This window comes from Panthera tigris, chromosome D2 (genome assembly GCF_018350195.1).
Source record: "Panthera tigris isolate Pti1 chromosome D2, P.tigris_Pti1_mat1.1, whole genome shotgun sequence".
Lineage (NCBI taxonomy): Eukaryota > Metazoa > Chordata > Mammalia > Carnivora > Felidae > Panthera > Panthera tigris.
This window is the reverse complement of record NC_056670.1, coordinates 65,337,516-65,354,940: the sequence shown is the minus strand read 5'-3', so window position 1 is coordinate 65,354,940 and position 17,425 is coordinate 65,337,516. Positions and strand designations below refer to the sequence as shown.

Sequence of the window (17,425 nt, the reverse complement as noted above, 5' to 3'; positions counted from 1 at the left end):
TCCCCCTCTTTGTCCATCTCCCCCTCACCCTCAAAAAATACATAAATATTTTTTTAAAGGTAGTAGTAGGTAGGCCAAAATAAAATATATCTTTCAGGTAAGATGAGCTCTTTGGCCTCTAATTGTTTTGCGTAAGATGATGATTCATTAACATTGTTTGTTTCCTCAATTAAACTGCAATCACTTTGTGTACAGGAATACTCACTTTGTATCTGTCACAGAACTTATCACAGAAACAAAAGCATGAAAATGTTCAGAGTATCTTGTTGACTGACAGAGGACTTTATAATCAACTGTGAGTACACAGACCTCCTTGTAGCCAAATACTGAAGTGGGAATTTCAGAGGGGATTTCAAAGCCAGTCAACATGACCTACTGTCTGTCCACCCACTTTGTATTTGTCATTCCAGTCAAACTCACAATCACGAAAAGGTAAACACATGAGCACATTTCCCCAATGCCCAGCTCTTTTCACCCACGCAGCCTAGATGCAATCAATCCATAGCTTCTGAGATAGTTCTGGTATTCATGTTGAAAGAACTGTTGAAAGAACTGTCCTCAGAGAAGCAGAGGTGGGGTAGAGAGTGAAGTATAATACAGGTTCAATCACATTGCCTTCTAGAGAAAAACAATCTTGTTTTTAAGGAAATTTAAGGCATCACCATTGCAACTTCATTTCCAGCCCTGTAGACTTGAACTCAGATTCCAGCCTCTTTTTTCACCTAGTCCATCTCACAGACAGCCAATGGATCACCTAAAGGCTCATCTTACTGGAGATCCATCAGAGGGGACTGGAATCTGAACACTGGATCCCAAGCTATCTTTCTTCATGAAGAAAGGTGGCTGACAAGTGTTGTCTCTGTGCCATCAAATAAATCCCTATTTCAGTGAGTGCAGAGGCAGGGTCTGTTGCTGGCTAAGAGCACAGCCAGTCACATAGGAGAGTGCATCTCAGACTTTCTACTTATTAGCAAACACTATAGGTTGAATGGTAGACCCCAAAAATATAGGTCTATATCTCAAACCCCAGAACCTGTGAATGTTAACTTATTGGAGAAAAAACCACATCTTTGCAGTTGTAATTAGATATCTGGAGAGGAGGAGATGATCCTGGATTATGTGCATCGGTCCAAAATCTAATGACAAATGCTTGCTGACAGAAAAGAGGCTTAGACAGGGCCACATAGAAAAGAAGGTGATATGAGGATAGAGGCAGAAACTGGATGTGGCCACAAGCTAAGGAAGCCAAGGAATGCTAATAGTAATTCAAAGCTGCAAAAGGCAAGGAAGGATGGCTCCTGTAGAACCTTGAGGCAGAGAGGCTTTGCCTCGATTTCAGACTTCTGGCCTCAGGAGTGATGAGAAAATAAATTTCTCTTGTTTAAGGTCACATGATTTCTGGTAATTTATTATAACAGCCATAGGAAACTAATAAACCGGGTGACCTCAGATATGTATGTAACCTCCCTGTACTATCAACTTTAAAAAAGGCACAATAACAGTACTTATCTAACTGGGATTCTCTGAAGATCAAATGAGGTTATAGCTGTAAAGCACTACCTAAGTGGTGGGTGTGAGCTGTAAGTATGAACTCATTTGTCAATGTAAAGGGGCCACACAGGTATTATTTATCAACATTGCGACCTGCTATTTTGATCTACTGACCAGATCTCTGTCAGCACCCCAACTAGGTGACTTTTTTATTTTGTTCCCAAGGCTGCAAGGTCACACAAGGGGAAAATTCTCAATAGAAGCTCCTTTCCCATTGAAATGCCACACAGTGCCCTCTTTTAAGGTGACAGTTTCTATCTAACCTAATCTAAACCAGAACCTGTGTGGGGGAAACGGCACATGACACTGAAGTGACTTAAGTCTCATCTACAGGAAACTAGCAAAATGAAGGTTATCCGACACCCTGCTTGCAGCAATAAAGTCAAAGCTTAAAAGGGTGTGTGTGTGTGTGTGTGTGTGTGTGTGTGTGTGTGTATGTGTGTATATATATATTTTAGTGTGTGTCTTTGTACTTTTCTATTTTGGGGTCCTGGATGAATCTCTGTGTCAGCATGAACCCTCTGTATTGTGTACATGTCTATGTGTGCCAAGTATGATGCCTATACACATGCGTCCTTGTATGTGTGCATATGTGTGGGTAGGTGAGTGTATTGTCCATGAGTCTTTGGTCATGTATTTGTGTGTGTGTGTGTGTGTGTGTGTGTGTGTGTGTGTGTGTAATTCTCTTTAGTAGGTTTGTGGTTGTCTGTGTGTCCACTTCTCTGTGTAGATATGCATGTCTGTGTCTCAGCATGGCTATGTCTCTGCGCTATATAGAAGTACATGATATTTACTGAACAATGAACAGTATCAAGGAGCCTCGATCTGCCGAGCAATGCTGCTATCTTACTCCATACTGCTGTCAAGCCCCTTGGAAAAAGCGGACCAGTGACTCTTAATACTGACTGCAAGGGAAAAAAAATCACCTGAGAGCTTTAAAATACTACTTCTGAGAATCCCAGATATTACACTTAAATATTCTGAAATATTAGAAAATGATTTAAGGTAGGGCCCAGACATCAGCATTGCTTAAAAAACTTCCCAAGTGATTCTAATATGCATCTGAATGAATGACTCTGCCAGCTAAAGAGCCACGCCTCAGCTGGTTCCATGGAAAACCTGAAACTTTCTTGCTTCATTTGTGTGTGACTTTAATTTTATCACAATAAAACAGGGAGGATTTAATTAATTTGTTTGGTGTAGCAGAGGGTGAGCTCTCCCCTTTCCTGCTCAAAATGATAAGCCATCAGAGGAGCCTGTAAGTTCACAGCCTGCATATTAACCCATAGAAACAGAGGAGAACGTCCCCACCCAGGCCAACCTTCCTTCGTTTCAGCTAGCATGTTATCTCCCTTTCATTTATAGGATATCTAATTAACAAGCTATAGCCCTGCTTTAATGTTCATATAAACTCTTTACATTCACTGCGTGTATTTGACAAACAGAACGAGGATATATGGGTATAATAAAACAGGTACTTCATAAAAATTTAAATGTGTTTTGGAGCATTTTTTCAGAAGAATAAAAAGAGGAGGACAGGAAATAAGACAAAATTTCTAACCTTGGAGGGAACATCAGAATCTAAAAGACCTGAAAAAGAAAATTCCACATATTTAAAATGTGGGAAGCAGAGCTCTAGTCCCTAACACAGCTTTGTGGAAACTAGAAAAACATTTTGCTTTCTCTAAGTTACAACTCCTTCCTGCTTCACTGGATGTTATCTAGCAATGGGCTTCCTGCAGTCCTGCTTCTGGGGGTGATACACAGGTCGGACTGCCTGGGTCCCCTTGTGACACTCTCACTCCTGAATTCCATCTCACACCCTCAGATAACACTCATCCAGAAGTCCAGGGATTTGAACTCTGTCATCCACATTTATTAGGGATTAAAAACACTATATTTTATAATATTTCTCAACACCCCAACTATACTGAACAGTGTATCAAAAACATAGGAGGTGCTTAAAAAATATTGGTGAAATGCATGTATTGCTGTCCAATGACAAGTTGCATCTGAATGGGCAACTTAGATCTCTCCCAACAGACAAGAAGCCACAGAGCCAATGGGAACCATTTGTCTCCACACTGTCAACAAGAGAATGTTCTTTGGACAAAGTGGTTTTGGAAAATCACCAAAAGGACAGAGGTAGGAAACACAGTATGGTGTTTATCAGCATTACGTGTGATAATTCAACCCCAGTATGAAGGGAAATTAAAAACTGAAAGCTATTATTCTTCCAGATATTTCCATTCAGTGGTCAGCAACATTTCAGGGTTCCTAAACATGGCTTTTTGTGTCATTGTAATGTGTCAAATTGACTATGCTGAGCTATATTCCCCAGAATTTCAATCCCTATAAGTTCCTGGTTTGTCTCTTCTCTAGATAAATCTTTTCAAGTGCTTTGGAAAAGGGGAGTAAAACAGTAATCATTTATACCTTCAGAAGTTCAGTGTAGGGCAGGGCCTGATGCAGGTCATGGAAAATCTGCCAATCTTCTGGTTTATCTTACTGCTGTAGGTACTAACCATGCAATAGTTCCAGCTGCATAGAGTCTCTTCCTTTGGCATCTCTAAATCCTGGGCCAGTTACTGGGGTAAAATTATGGCAAGAGCTCTGATTTCCTTTGAAAGTCATCCAAGACCATGAGATTTCTTGGCTAGTTAATGTGAGGAGGCCACTACAGAAAGCGATTCAGGTTCCTGCTCTCTCCTTGCAAGACTGAGTTCCTACTTTCTCCTCCTGCAAACAAATCACTCAATCCAGATGACTTGTCCTGTGTCTTCAGGTTTACAGCCAGAGTTAGAAGGAACAGACAAACTGAGATGACATTACCAGCTTCCAAAGTTGTAAGTGATCAGTTTATTATAATATATAAATTATATAACATTGCTTTGGTGGTTCTCTTTCTCTGGTTGAAGTCTGAAGCTGATGCTGGAAATGGTTCCAAAGGAAAAGAGTTTAAGGATAGGTTCTCAGAATTGACTATGAGCTATCTGCAAATGGTTCCTTGATATTATTACATTTAGAGATATTAAACTTTTTCCACGGGTAAATAAAACATCATTAGTCTATGACATGCAGTGGCCAAGCATCTAATTAAACGATCATTTGCTGATGCTTGTAATCAAATACCTGTAGAAGTGGTTGCAGTCATTGAGTACTTTAGTGAAAATAATTATTACAATGTGATTGTTTTGCTGCTTTAAATTCACTGGATGTCTTGGAATAAAATTATGAGTTCAGGGCTTTATATTTCCAACTGAAGAACAGTTTAAGAGACTCTGAAGCTTCTCCGATTGCCCAAAAAGAAAAGCTTACTATCTATAGCAGCAGGATTGAGATTTTTGAAAACCAAACTCAATCATGCAGATGGCTGAATGACAACATAAATTTCCAAGCTTACAAGGTCTTTTATGTCAAATTTCAGACATTCATTACGAAGAAGTAGGAGCCTAGAATTTGGGATAGGGGCATATGAATGATTCTGATGAAGCCGGGGGAATTTGACTTACAAATTCTACCTAACCTTCTTTGTCAACTCACAAGTCAAGGGGGGTGGATCTTAAGTCAAAAGCAATAATCAGAATCAAACTCAGATATAACACAGATTAGAATTATTAGAGAATTTTATTTTTTTAATGTTTATTTATTTTTGAGAGAGAGAGACAGTCCAAATACACAGGGGTAGAGAGAGAGGGAGACATAGAATCTGAAGCAGGCTTCAGGCTCCAAGCTATCAGCACAGAGCCCAATGTGTGGCTCGAACTCACAAAGCATGAGATCATTACCTGAGCCAAAGCTGGACACTCAACCGACTGAGCCACCCAGGTGCCCCAAAATTATCGGAGAATTTTAAATATGACTAGTATGTAAAAGTCTCAAGTAGAGAAGGTGGACAACATGCAAGACCAGATGAGTCACAGGAGCAGAAAGAAGGCCATCATAAGAAAGAATTATAAGTAAATACTGGACATTGAAAACATAGTAATATAAATGAAGAAACACTGGGATTATCAGTAATCTTGAAACAACTAAGGAAATAACAAACCTAAAGATAAATCAATAGAAATTATCCAAACTGAAAAGCAAATAGACACAAAATAACAAAAGGGAACAGAATGTCCAAACAAGACAGAAAAAGAAAGCAGAAGAAACAAAGAATATAACAAATAGAAAACTGCAAACGGTCAATTTTAATCCAGGCATACCAGTCATTAGTTGATATATAAAGGGTCTAACCATCAGTTATAAAGTAGATGTTGTCAGATTGTATTCAAAAAGTAAAACTCCTTAAACATAAAGACTCAACTACATTAAAACTGAAGGGATAGAGGAAGACATACAATGCCAACACTAATCAAAAGAAAGCTGGAGTATGTATATTAATTTCAGATACTAGCCATTTCCTATGAAAGTAGCAGTAAGACACAGATTGGAACAAGGGCAGAGATTGCACTCAGAGGGTAGAGCCAAAGGCTTTGGAGCATAACTCCCTGTAGAAGTTAGCTTTAATTAAGGGACTTCCAACATGTGCTCCACTGGATTTCATAATTGCTATTATTTAATGACTCCTTGTGCTCCCATTTTCTCCCTTTTTGCATAGAAAGTTCTACAGTAATTACCTTGAACCAATATGGCATGTGTGTATTGTATATTTGGGGGACAGCTTGTGACTTTAAATCAAAGCTCTTCAGATGTGCAGGAACTGTATTTGAGGAATTATATCTGAGGAGCATTGTCTGCACCAGCAGCTGATTTAGATTTGGGATCATGAGTTTTTAGGTGATGTGTACGTAGAAGAGATCTTTGGATGCTCCAAAAGGTAGTAAGTGTATTTTTCATGATGGAAGATTGTAAATCACTGGGGCCAGAGGGCAGACTCTGGGAGTCAGCCTATAGGATAGCTTCTACTATCCTTACTTCCTAGAATTCATGCTCCTCAACATTAAACTAGGACTGATGGTATGGCCATTGGAATATTGTAGATATGAAGATGTTTGAGTTTTGAGGCTAAGTTGTAAAAGGTGTTACAGCTTCTGCCTTGGTCTTTGTAACTGCCTCTAATAAGGGAAGATAGCTGCTATGAACACTTGTACAGCTCTGAGGAGAAACCCACATAGAAAGGAACTAATTGGCTAGCACAAACTTGCTAGTCATTTAAATGAATCTCATCAACATCTGAATGAAGTTTCATGAGATACTTTGTGCCCAAAATATCCAACAGAATGCCTCTCAAATTCCTGATTCATAGGGCCCCTGGGTGGCTCAGTCGGTTGAGTCTCCGACTTCTGCTCAGGTCACGATCTCACGGTCTGTGAGTTCGAGCCCTGCGTCGGGCTCTGGACTGATGGCTCAGAGCCTGGAGCCTGCTTCCGATTCTGTGTCTCCCTCTCTCTCTGCCCCTCCCCCATTCATGCTCTGTCTCTGTCTCAAGAATAAATAAACGTTAAAAAAATTAAAAAAAATTCCTGACTCATAAATACTGTGGGAAAAAATATGAATGATCATTATTCAAAGTTACCACATTTTTGGAATGATTTGTGAGGCAAAAAATTATAACAAATATGGATGGATGAAGATACTAGCTATTATTTCTTGAATCTTCACTATGTACTAGGTACTGGGCTCCCTATGATTGTCTCATTTTGTTTTCTTGACTAATGACGTAGTTATAAATATTATGCAAATTTCACAGCTGAGAATATTAAAATTCAAGAGGTTAAATAAGTACATATGTTCACAAAACAATCAAGTGAACAAGCCAGGATCCCAACTCAAGTCACAGGATTCCAGAACTCAGATGATTATCCTGTATGATGTTTAGTCATTAAACCATGAGAGTTCAGCATTAGCACTAACCAGTAAGAAAGCAATTGCTAAACGTGGAGACACATAGACAAGGGCTTCTTGGAAATCTGATGATTAATCTCTCTGATATTCCATAGATTAAGCTGCTTAGGACCAACCCAAAATGTTCTCTGATCCCTAAGTTTAAGTAGTGAGTACATGTGGATGACATGAGATTGCATTGCTTAGTGATTCTTAAGACAGAAAAGATGATCACCTCACAAAATTTTAGAGTAAGCACTGGACCTCGAGATGTTGGTCAAGGATTTTCACCTGAGAGTTGAGAAAATGGTTACCCAAACATATGAATACATAGGACTAGGTACTCAGAAGCTTAGGAAAAGAATCAGGATGCTGCTCATTCCTCTATGTCATGCTACTTTCACTTTCTTTTGAATGGCTTAAGCACAACTATTTAGAGTTAGATTTACTGACCTCCATATTCTTTGGCCATTGCAGTCCCAAGAGAGTCTGATTAACCACAGTTTTTTGAATAAAAGTAAAATTCACAATTTCTTTGTGAAACCAAAAAGGACTGTTTCCTTCTCTCAACCCCACCATTTGTTATGTGGGAAAATGTTTACGTGAATATTCAGGGTTTAGCAAGAATGTTCTGTGATAACCTTCATCAGTTGTCACTGTTTTGGTTTGCACTGCGGGAGATAAAAGCTTGTGGGAAAATCAAGACATGCCTGCCACTATATTCATTTTAATCTCTTCATGAAAGAATGAAGGAAAAACAAATCAAACCAAGTATTTTCATATTTAGGGATACCACACCAACAAACAGTTTAAAATAATGAAACAAATTTCTTGAGATACATGCGCCCTTCAGTTGTGTTGTTATTGCATCTAAGTAAAGCAAACTATGAAATTGGCCCAGGTTTCAAGGAGATTCAGCAGCCTTTTATCTAGATGAATGTTTTTATTTATCTGTTACACACCACATTTTCCCATACTTATCTCCACTTATTGCTACCTGCCTTCAAAAGGTAACTTACTGAAAGAAAATCAGCTTTATGAAGCAACAATGCAAGATCTCCAGACCCTGGAGATGAAGAAAATTAAATGCCCAGTTATAACTTGGCTGAGCTTAAAAGAGCTAATCAGAAAGTGACCATTAGAGAAATGTTATAAAGATTACCTCCTCTAGGAAGCAGTAAAATAGGAAAAGGAGAGAAAATTGGGACAAGAGGGTAACACATAAAAGGGGGAAAGAGTCACCTTGCAGATTCTTCTCCTCTGGATTTAGCACTTTCAGACACAGCATGTGATGGATGGCCTTTACCCCCAAGTAGAATTGTTGAATTCTCAGAGTTGAAAATGAAGCAAAGGCTACTTATTCCAACCTCCCCTCAAGTCCCCTTCTCCCACATTTTTACAAACTGTTGTCCAGCCTAGGTTTAAAGAAATCCAGGTTTTTGAAAACATCACATTTCTTAGCAGCTCATCCATTTCTTACTTGTCTATAATTTAAGTTCTTGCTTCAGGAATAGAAAATCAGAATTATCAACTAGCAAACAAATAAATGGACAGGTCATTCTTCCTAATATTTAGAGAGGTATAAGCTAAAGAAGATTTTTTTCCTTAGAGCATATTAGGAAATTCATGTATGTGTGTTAGTTTAGGCTGCTGTAACAAATTATTATAGACTAGCTTCTATTTTGAAGCCATTTTGTACCCATCCTGGCCTTGTGGTTGAAGCAGCCACTCTGATGATTTCTGAAGTACCTTCAATGTCATTCTTCTTTTAGTATCTTAGACAATAGATGCAGGCTTATTTAGATGGTTTGCTCATCTTATCAAATTTGGCTGTGCCCTTCATGCTCTCTACTAAACAGGCTTTTATGTTTCCCCAATATGGACAGGCAGAGAATTTTCTGAACTTTTTAGTTCTTCCTTTTGGATTAACAATTCCATCTTTAAGACATTTATCTCTTCTCATTTTTAATCTTAAACCAAAGCAGCTGGGAGGAACTAGGCCCCACCTTCAACACTTTGCTTAAAAATTTCCCCCAATATCCAGTTTCATCACTCACAAATTTGACCATCTGTGAAATACTGGGACATGAACACAATTCATCCAAACTTGTTCATACTTTAGAACAAGGATCACCTTTCCTCCAGTTTTCAATAATGTGTTCCTCATTTCCATTTTAAGACCTCTTCAGAATGGCTGTTATTTTCCATATATATACCAACATTTTGTTTGTGACCACTTTGGTACTAAGATTGAGGCTTTGGCTACAGCTTTCCTACCGGCTTTCTGGACTCTCAGCAGAGTCTTTATAGCAATATGAGGTGTTTCCCACCCTACCCCCCAGCATGTATCTCAAAACTCTTCTAGCTTCTATCAATTTTCCAGTTCTAAAGCCAATTACACATTCTAGATATTTGCTACAGCAGAACCTCCACTTCTAAGCATCAGCTTTCTGTCTTGGTCTGTTTGGTCTGGTCTAAAAGAGTACCATAGACTGGGTGACTTATGGACAGCAGACATTTACTTCCCCCAGTTTTGGAGGCTGAAAAATCTAAGATCAAGTGCTGGCAGGCTCAGAGTCTGATATTATCCTACAGTCTATTTCACAGATAACACCTTCTAATTGTAACTTCACATGGCAAAAGAGATGAGAGCTCTCTGGGGCCACATTTATGAGGACACCAATCCCATTCATGGGCGTTCCGCCTTTATGACCTAACCACCTCCCAAAGGCCCCACTTCCTAATACCATCAGCTCAGGGTTTAGGTTTCAACAAATGCATTTGGAGGGGCTACGAATGTTTGGACCTTGGCAGACATGGTTTAACTCAATATTAAAAATAACTGTTTTATGTTACTGCTGGTACTGTGGAAAGGTTAGTAAACCATATCTCTTCTAAGGAAAGTAGACAAGGTAATGCTTGGGCATTTAATACGTGCTAAGAATGGATCTTCTAATGATACCAAGGATGTTTCAAATCACTGATAATAGTGCTACTTATCAATGTTGTGTTTGCTTTATACTTTTATTTCTTCACACTAAACAAGGTATAAATCAGGCAGCAGTAAGCAGTCTTACATTTATCCACACAAGGTGGCATCTGACAAATACATGAGCTTAAGACTCCAAACTGAAAATTCAAGTTGCTGGCATCTTAAATTGTCACATGAAAAAAAATGCTGAGATTTAGAGTCATTATGACGATTGGAGACGGCAATTCAAGTTATGTTTGTTTCAACTGCAGCTTTCATTGAAATTACTCTAAGCAGGGATATTGTACAAATCCTAGGTCAGCAGTTTTCAAGAGGGAGAGAAAAGGGAGCACCTAAGTGGCTCAGTTGGTTAAGCATCTGATTTCAGCCCAGGCTGTGATCTCACAGTCTGTGAGTTCAAGCCCTACATCCAGCACTGTGCTGACAGCTGTACGTGGAGCCTGCTTCAGATTCTGTGTGTGTGTCTCTCTCTCTGCTCCTCCCCCACTTGCACTGTGTCTCCCTCCCTAAAAAATGAATAAGCATCAAAAAAAAGGAGGGGGAACCTGGGTGGCTCAGTCTGTTAAGCATCAGACTCTAGGGTTTTGGCTCAGGTCATGATCTCAGGATTCATGGATTTGAGCCCCACATTGGGCTCTGCACTGACAGTGCAAAGTCGGCTTGGGTTTCTCTGTCTCTCTGTTTCTATCTCTCTCAAAAATAAATAAATGAGTATTAAAAAATTTTTTTTAAAAAACTGAAAATGAGGGAGAGAAAAGAAAATTATATTCCAAAGATAGTAAAACTATGTCCTGCATGCTTTTTTATGTCTTCCTTTACCCTTCTCCTTCTTTCTTAGTCAACTTCCACCAAGTACTGTTTTAGACCATGCAGTCTCTAAGCCAAACAGGAGTCTAGACATTCCAGGTGGGCATCATGCTATTCTAATAATCAGTTATATATATATATATATATATATATAAATATATAAATCATCTTTTTCATTTAGTCTTAATTGTGATAAAATACACATAAGGTTTATCATCTTATTTTTAAGTGTGCAGTTCAGCATCATTAAGGATGTTTACATTAATGTGCAGCCATCACCACTCATCCATCTCCAGAACTCTTCATCTTGTAAAACTGAAACTTTCTACCCATTAAACAATTCTCCATTTCCTCTCCCCCCAGTCCCTGGCAACCACCTTTCTACTTTCTGTCTCTATTAATTTTATTACTCCTACTATCTAATGTAAGTGGAATGTTACAGTGCTTGTCGTTTTGTGGATGCCTATTTTATTTAACCTAGTATCTTCAAGGTTCATCCGTGCTATAGTGTGTGGCACCATGACTCCCTGTCTCTGATGCCAATTTTAGAGTGGGTTTTCTCCTGCTGCAATTTACTGAGGGAGACAGCAACATTAGGGCAGATCTTTCAGAAGATAATGAGCTGATACATGACCAATAATGAAATGTCAAGTCCCCAAGATTACATCCACACCAGCCTAACATCACACCACAGTTCATCAATTAAAGCAAGTATCTCTCCTCAGAATCCCCAACTTCTTTATTCTCCACACTGTAGTAGTTTCCTCTCAACATCCAGGTCTCGAACCAAACCTTCCTGGGTTTGCCCGCCTCTTGGATCAGAGATGTTTATGGACTTATTCAAATCCATTTAGCTATTGAAGATAGATTTTGGATTTGAACACACATCAGTTTGACTGATCCCAATGCTCTGCGTATGAGAGATGTCCTAGTGAGAGATGGAGACGGGCTTTTACCCATTTATCACTTTCCACTGTGACCTCCAAAAAACCCATCAAGTTGATGGTTACGCTCTGGATAGTGAAATTACATCCTCTTACACACAGCCTTTTTTTTTCAAGAATTAAATAACCCATATTTGTGAGAAAAAGTAATGGACATTTGAAAGCAGATACAAAGAACCCATACAACTGACACACCAAGTGGTGATAGGAATTCTCATAAAAGAGCCAATTCATGGCTCCATTGGCAGTTTCAAATTTATGTTCCAAAAATTTTCTAAGCAAGGAGATACTGAAATGTCAGATTCAAAGTCTCATTAAACTGAGGAGTCAAAGTTTCTACCACATGCCAATGAGAAAGAATGAAATATGGCCCTTTGTAGCAACATGGATGGAACTGGAGAGTGTTATGCTAAGTGAAATAAGCCATACAGAGAAAGACAGATACCATATGGTTTCACTCTTATGTGGATCCTGAGAAACATAACAGAAACCCATGGGGGAGGGGAAGGAAAAAAAAAAGAGGTTAGAGTGGAAGAGAGCCAAAGCATAAGAGACTCTTAAGAACTGAGAACAAACCGAGGGTTGATGAGGGATGGGAGGGAGGGGAGGGTGGGTAATGGGTATTGAGGAGGGCACCTTTTGGGATGAACACTGGCTGTTGTATGGAAACCAATTTGACAATAAACTTCATATATTGAAGAAAAAAAAGTTTCTACCACATGCTTTCTCCTTGCTCTTTCTTTTTTTTAATTTTTTTTTTTTACATTTATTTATTTTTGAGACAGAGAGAGACAGAGCATGAACAGGGGAGGGGCAGAGAGAGAGGGGGACACAGAATGGGAAGCAGGCTCCAGGCTCTGAGCCATCAGCCCAGAGCCTGATGCGGGGCTCAAACTCACAGACCGCGAGATTGTGACCTGAGCTGAAGTCGGACTCTTAACCGACTGAGCCACCCAGGCGCCCCACCTTGCTCTTTATTTTCTCTGGCCCTTTCCAAGTATTTTCTGGAGGCAGGTGATAAAGTTCAAGGATGAAAGAGGGGGGCAGCTGTGGTAGTAGCCGGATACAACTTAGAAACAAGTGAGGAAGTCAGCTGAAAAACAAACAAAAACCACCACACACACATACCACCACCACCACCACCAACAACAACAACAACAACAACAACAACAGTAATTGAGCAGGATTTGAAGCCAAAGAAGGAAGGTGGTTGAATGAGGGAATAGACCGCTAGGATTTGGGGCTGAGAAAAGAGAACATTTGAGCAAGTTGTAACCTTGGTGTTCACAGCAAGAACATGTGTAAATAAGGTGGATTCCCTCATGAAGAGTTGGTCAGTCTATTAGTAACACATAGGAGGAATGAATAATTAAGAAAATATATTGAGGATAATGGGAGACAGGTTCTCACTACCCAAGAAGGGAATTACAAATGTATAAAAGAGCCTAGAACAGGCCATAAATAGTTGAATTTGAATTGCAAGTATTGATGCAACTCACAACTTTCAGTAAATACAGTTAGATATAAAAATAGTGTGTGTGTGTGTGTGTAATATACACACATTATTTTCAACTTCAGCCACTGAAAGTTCAGTAGCAATGGGCACACCAAAGTAATCAGGTCTTGACTTCTAAACAACATGCTCCATTAAAATGAATCAGATGGGGTTCCTGGGTGGCTTTCAGTTAAGTGTCCAACTTTGCCTTGGGTCACCATTTCATGGTTTGAGTTCGAGCCCTGCATCAGGCTCTGTGTTGATAGCTTGGAACGTGGAGCCTGCTTCAGAGTCTCTCTCTCTCTCTCTCTCTCTCTCTCTCTCTCTCTCAGAAATAAATAAACATTAAAATTCTAAGAAATAACATAAAGAAATGCTTAAGTTAAAAAATACTGTAACAAAGAATACTTTTGATTTTCTTTTTCATAGACTGGACATGGTGGAAGAAAAGAAAATCTTTCTGCTAGAGGACATGCCAATAGAATTGTCAAAAAACAAAAGAGCTCAAAGACCAAAACAAAACAAAACAAAACAGAACAAGCACACACACACAAAAACAACAAAAAACCAGAATATCCAAGCACTGTGGAACAAGTACGAAAAGTGTAGTCCCATATGCCTATGATAATGCCAGAAGGAGAACAAAGAAAGGAACAGAAGAAATCTTTAAATCAATGTCTGGGAATTTCCCCACATTAACATCAGATACCAAACCACAGATGCGGAAAGCTCAGGAAACACCAAAACTCACCGACACCAAACCTGGTGAGGTGCTGGAGTAACAGTATCTCTCATTGATGGTGGAAATGCAGTCTAGTTCAGCCACTTGAGAAGATATTCTGGGAGTTTCTTACAAAACTCAACACACTCTTAACATGAGATTTAGCATTTAACTTCCTTGGTATTTACCAAAAAGAACTGATAATATACATTCACACAAAAACCTGCATGAAGATGTTATAGCAGATTTATTCATAACTGTCAAGATGTGGAAGCAATCAAGATGCCCTTCAGTGATAAGTGGATGAAACTTTTACAAACTGTCACACATACAGATAATTCAGCACTAAAAACAAATTAGCTCTCAAGCCACAATAAGATATCAAAAATTAAATTTATATTATTAAGTGAAAGAAGTCAATCTCAGAATGCTACAAACTGCATGATTCCAGCTATATGATATTCTGATAAAGATCAACTATGGAAACAATAAAAAGCCAGAGGAGTTATGGGGCAAGAAGAGTAAAATACAGTACAGATAATTCTTAGGTCAATGAAAATACTCTCTTATGATATTATAATAGGGAACATACGTCATTACACATTTATAAAAACCCATACAATAAACCATACCAAGTTAACCCTAAGGTAAATAATGAATTTGGGGTGATTAGAACATGTCAATGTAAATTCACCCTTGGTAAAATGTTTCATTCTGGTGTGTAATGTTGATAATGTGAGAAACAATGCATGTATGGAAGAAGAAGGTATGTAGGAAGTCACTATACCTAGCTCTACATTTTGTTATCAAACTAAATGTCTCTAAAAAGAAAAACATCCATCATGTAAAGCAGGAATTTGATGTTTATTTGTGAATTTTTAAAATAAGTCTTTTTGGTAACCCCTGCAAATAGAAGAGTTTTCAAAAATTAAAGGAATACAAAAATATCTAATATTTCTTCTAAAAATATTTAGAATTGGCCAAGCTTTTAACAGAATTTGTAGATTAAATGGTTGTGATTATTATCAAGTTTTTCATTTTAATGGATTTTTTGGTTATGTAGGAAAGTGTCCTTTGATCATAAGGAATGTACATGAAAGTACCTAGGGTTGTGAGGCATCATGTAGCTTGAATCGTTCAAAAATAGTATGCACACACACACACACACGCAGGTAGGTAGGTAGGTAGGTAGGTAAGTATAGGTAGATAGATCGATCAATCAGATTTAGAGAATCATAAGAGAAAATGTGATAAATGTCAAGAGTTTTAAAATCTAGGTACAAATTGTAAGGAGTTTTGTTGCATAATTCTTACAATTTTCCTAGAAGTTTGAAATTGTTTAAAAGAATTAACAGTTGTTAAAGGTGCTACCATATAGGTAACTGACATGTTGTTTTAATGGAGAAGTATTCACAGTACCTAACACTTCAGGGAAACAACATCTTTTGAAATTTTTTCTTGACAAATCACAGCTTCTTAAAACAAGCTGCCATTTTTTATAAGGCACCAGATAATAGATGATGCTTCACTAAGGGAAAACCCACCTTCTTATTTTGGTGAAGATAGCAAAGTCAAAACCACTACTCTAAGAATCCAGACTTTAAATCTATAATGCAGAGCCTATTTTCGTCTGTGTTCACTTTTTTAGAGAAGCTGACTTCTGTCTGAGGATTATAAACAACTAAAGAAGAGATTTAAAGAACTTCCTCAGAAATTTTATACGAGAGTATGAACTATCCTTGCTATATATTTTAGCTGTCTCAAAGCACATTGGTCTAACAGGAAATGCATTGCAAAATTTTCATTTCCGCTTTAAGTTTCTGGGACAATTCTATCTTCATACCAGCGGCCTTAGCTATCAATATTTCTAATTAAGCTTCACAAAGTAGAAGGTCCTCCAGCTTTCTTAATGACAATGTTTGGGGTCAAACCTAACTTCTCAAGACTTCGTTGAAATCCCTTTGGTCCAGTTTCACATTTGAGCTGCTCTTCTTATTCATTGTCCCAAATGACATCCATTCTATAAACCTAATTAAAATGTCTTCTTTCCTCTGGAAGAAATCCATCGCTAATTCCAATGCCCATTACCCTTTGTTGATTCTTATCCTGAGTGCTTCATTCTAGTTACTTATTTACATCTTATCTTCTTGACTAGATGGAAACTAAGCTTTTATTAAGCATATTAGGATTTTTTCACGTCTGTAGCCTTCACTATGTTAAGATCTCAAAAGAGAAATAATTCAATCCATTCTTATTAAATAAATAATGTTCCAAAGATCAACAATTTAATGTGTGTGGTAGACATATTTTAATGTGTCCTGCATAATCCTTGCCTCTTGGTATTCACAACTTTGTGTAATTCTAATCCCCAGAGTATAGGCAAGGTCTTTACTTGATTCTAGGCAACATGGCAAAGGTAATGGGATGTACATTAGGTCAAATGTGTGTTGAACACATTATATAAGATTATTACACCCATCATAAAGGCAGACTCTTTCTCTGGCTGGTTTTGAGGAAACAAACAGGTTAAGAGGGCTTTGTGACAAGGAATTAAGGATGGCCTTTGGCCAATAGTCTGCAAGCAAATGAGGCCCTCAACCTCACAGCCTGTAAGAATTAGACACTGCCAACCATCAGGTAAGCTTGGAACAAATCTTTTCAAAGTTGAGCTTCATATATCTAACATCATAATCACAATAAGAGACTTTTAAAGTTTGTGTTTGTAGTGTGTACAGATATTAATTTATAATGCAAGAGTGGTCCAATATTTGTAAATTAATCAACATGATACATCACATCAATAAGAGAAGTGATAAAAACCATATAATAATTTCAATAGATGCATAAAAAACAGTTGACAAAGTACACCATCTATTCATGATAAAAACTCTCAACAAAGCAAGTATAGAGGGAACGTACCTCCACACAATAAAGGCCTTACATGAAAAACTCTCAGCTAACATCACACCCATTGGTGAAAAAACAACGCTTTTCTTCTGAGCTCGGGAAGAAGACAAGGATGTCCTGTCTCACCACTTTTATTCAACATAGTACTGGAAGTCCTAGCCACAGCAATCAGACAACAA

The 17,425-nt window shown here is 38.2% G+C and overlaps 1 long non-coding RNA gene across 1 annotated transcript; it reads left to right on the top strand.

The window, feature by feature from the left end:
- The first annotated feature begins 10,171 nt into the window (after nt 1-10,171).
- On the top strand, nt 10,172-14,565 carry LOC122231996. The gene is made up of 2 exons (XR_006209310.1): nt 10,172-10,254; nt 14,048-14,565. It is a non-coding gene; the product is annotated as an uncharacterized LOC122231996 (long non-coding RNA).
- Nucleotides 14,566-17,425: the final 2,860 nt, after the last annotated feature.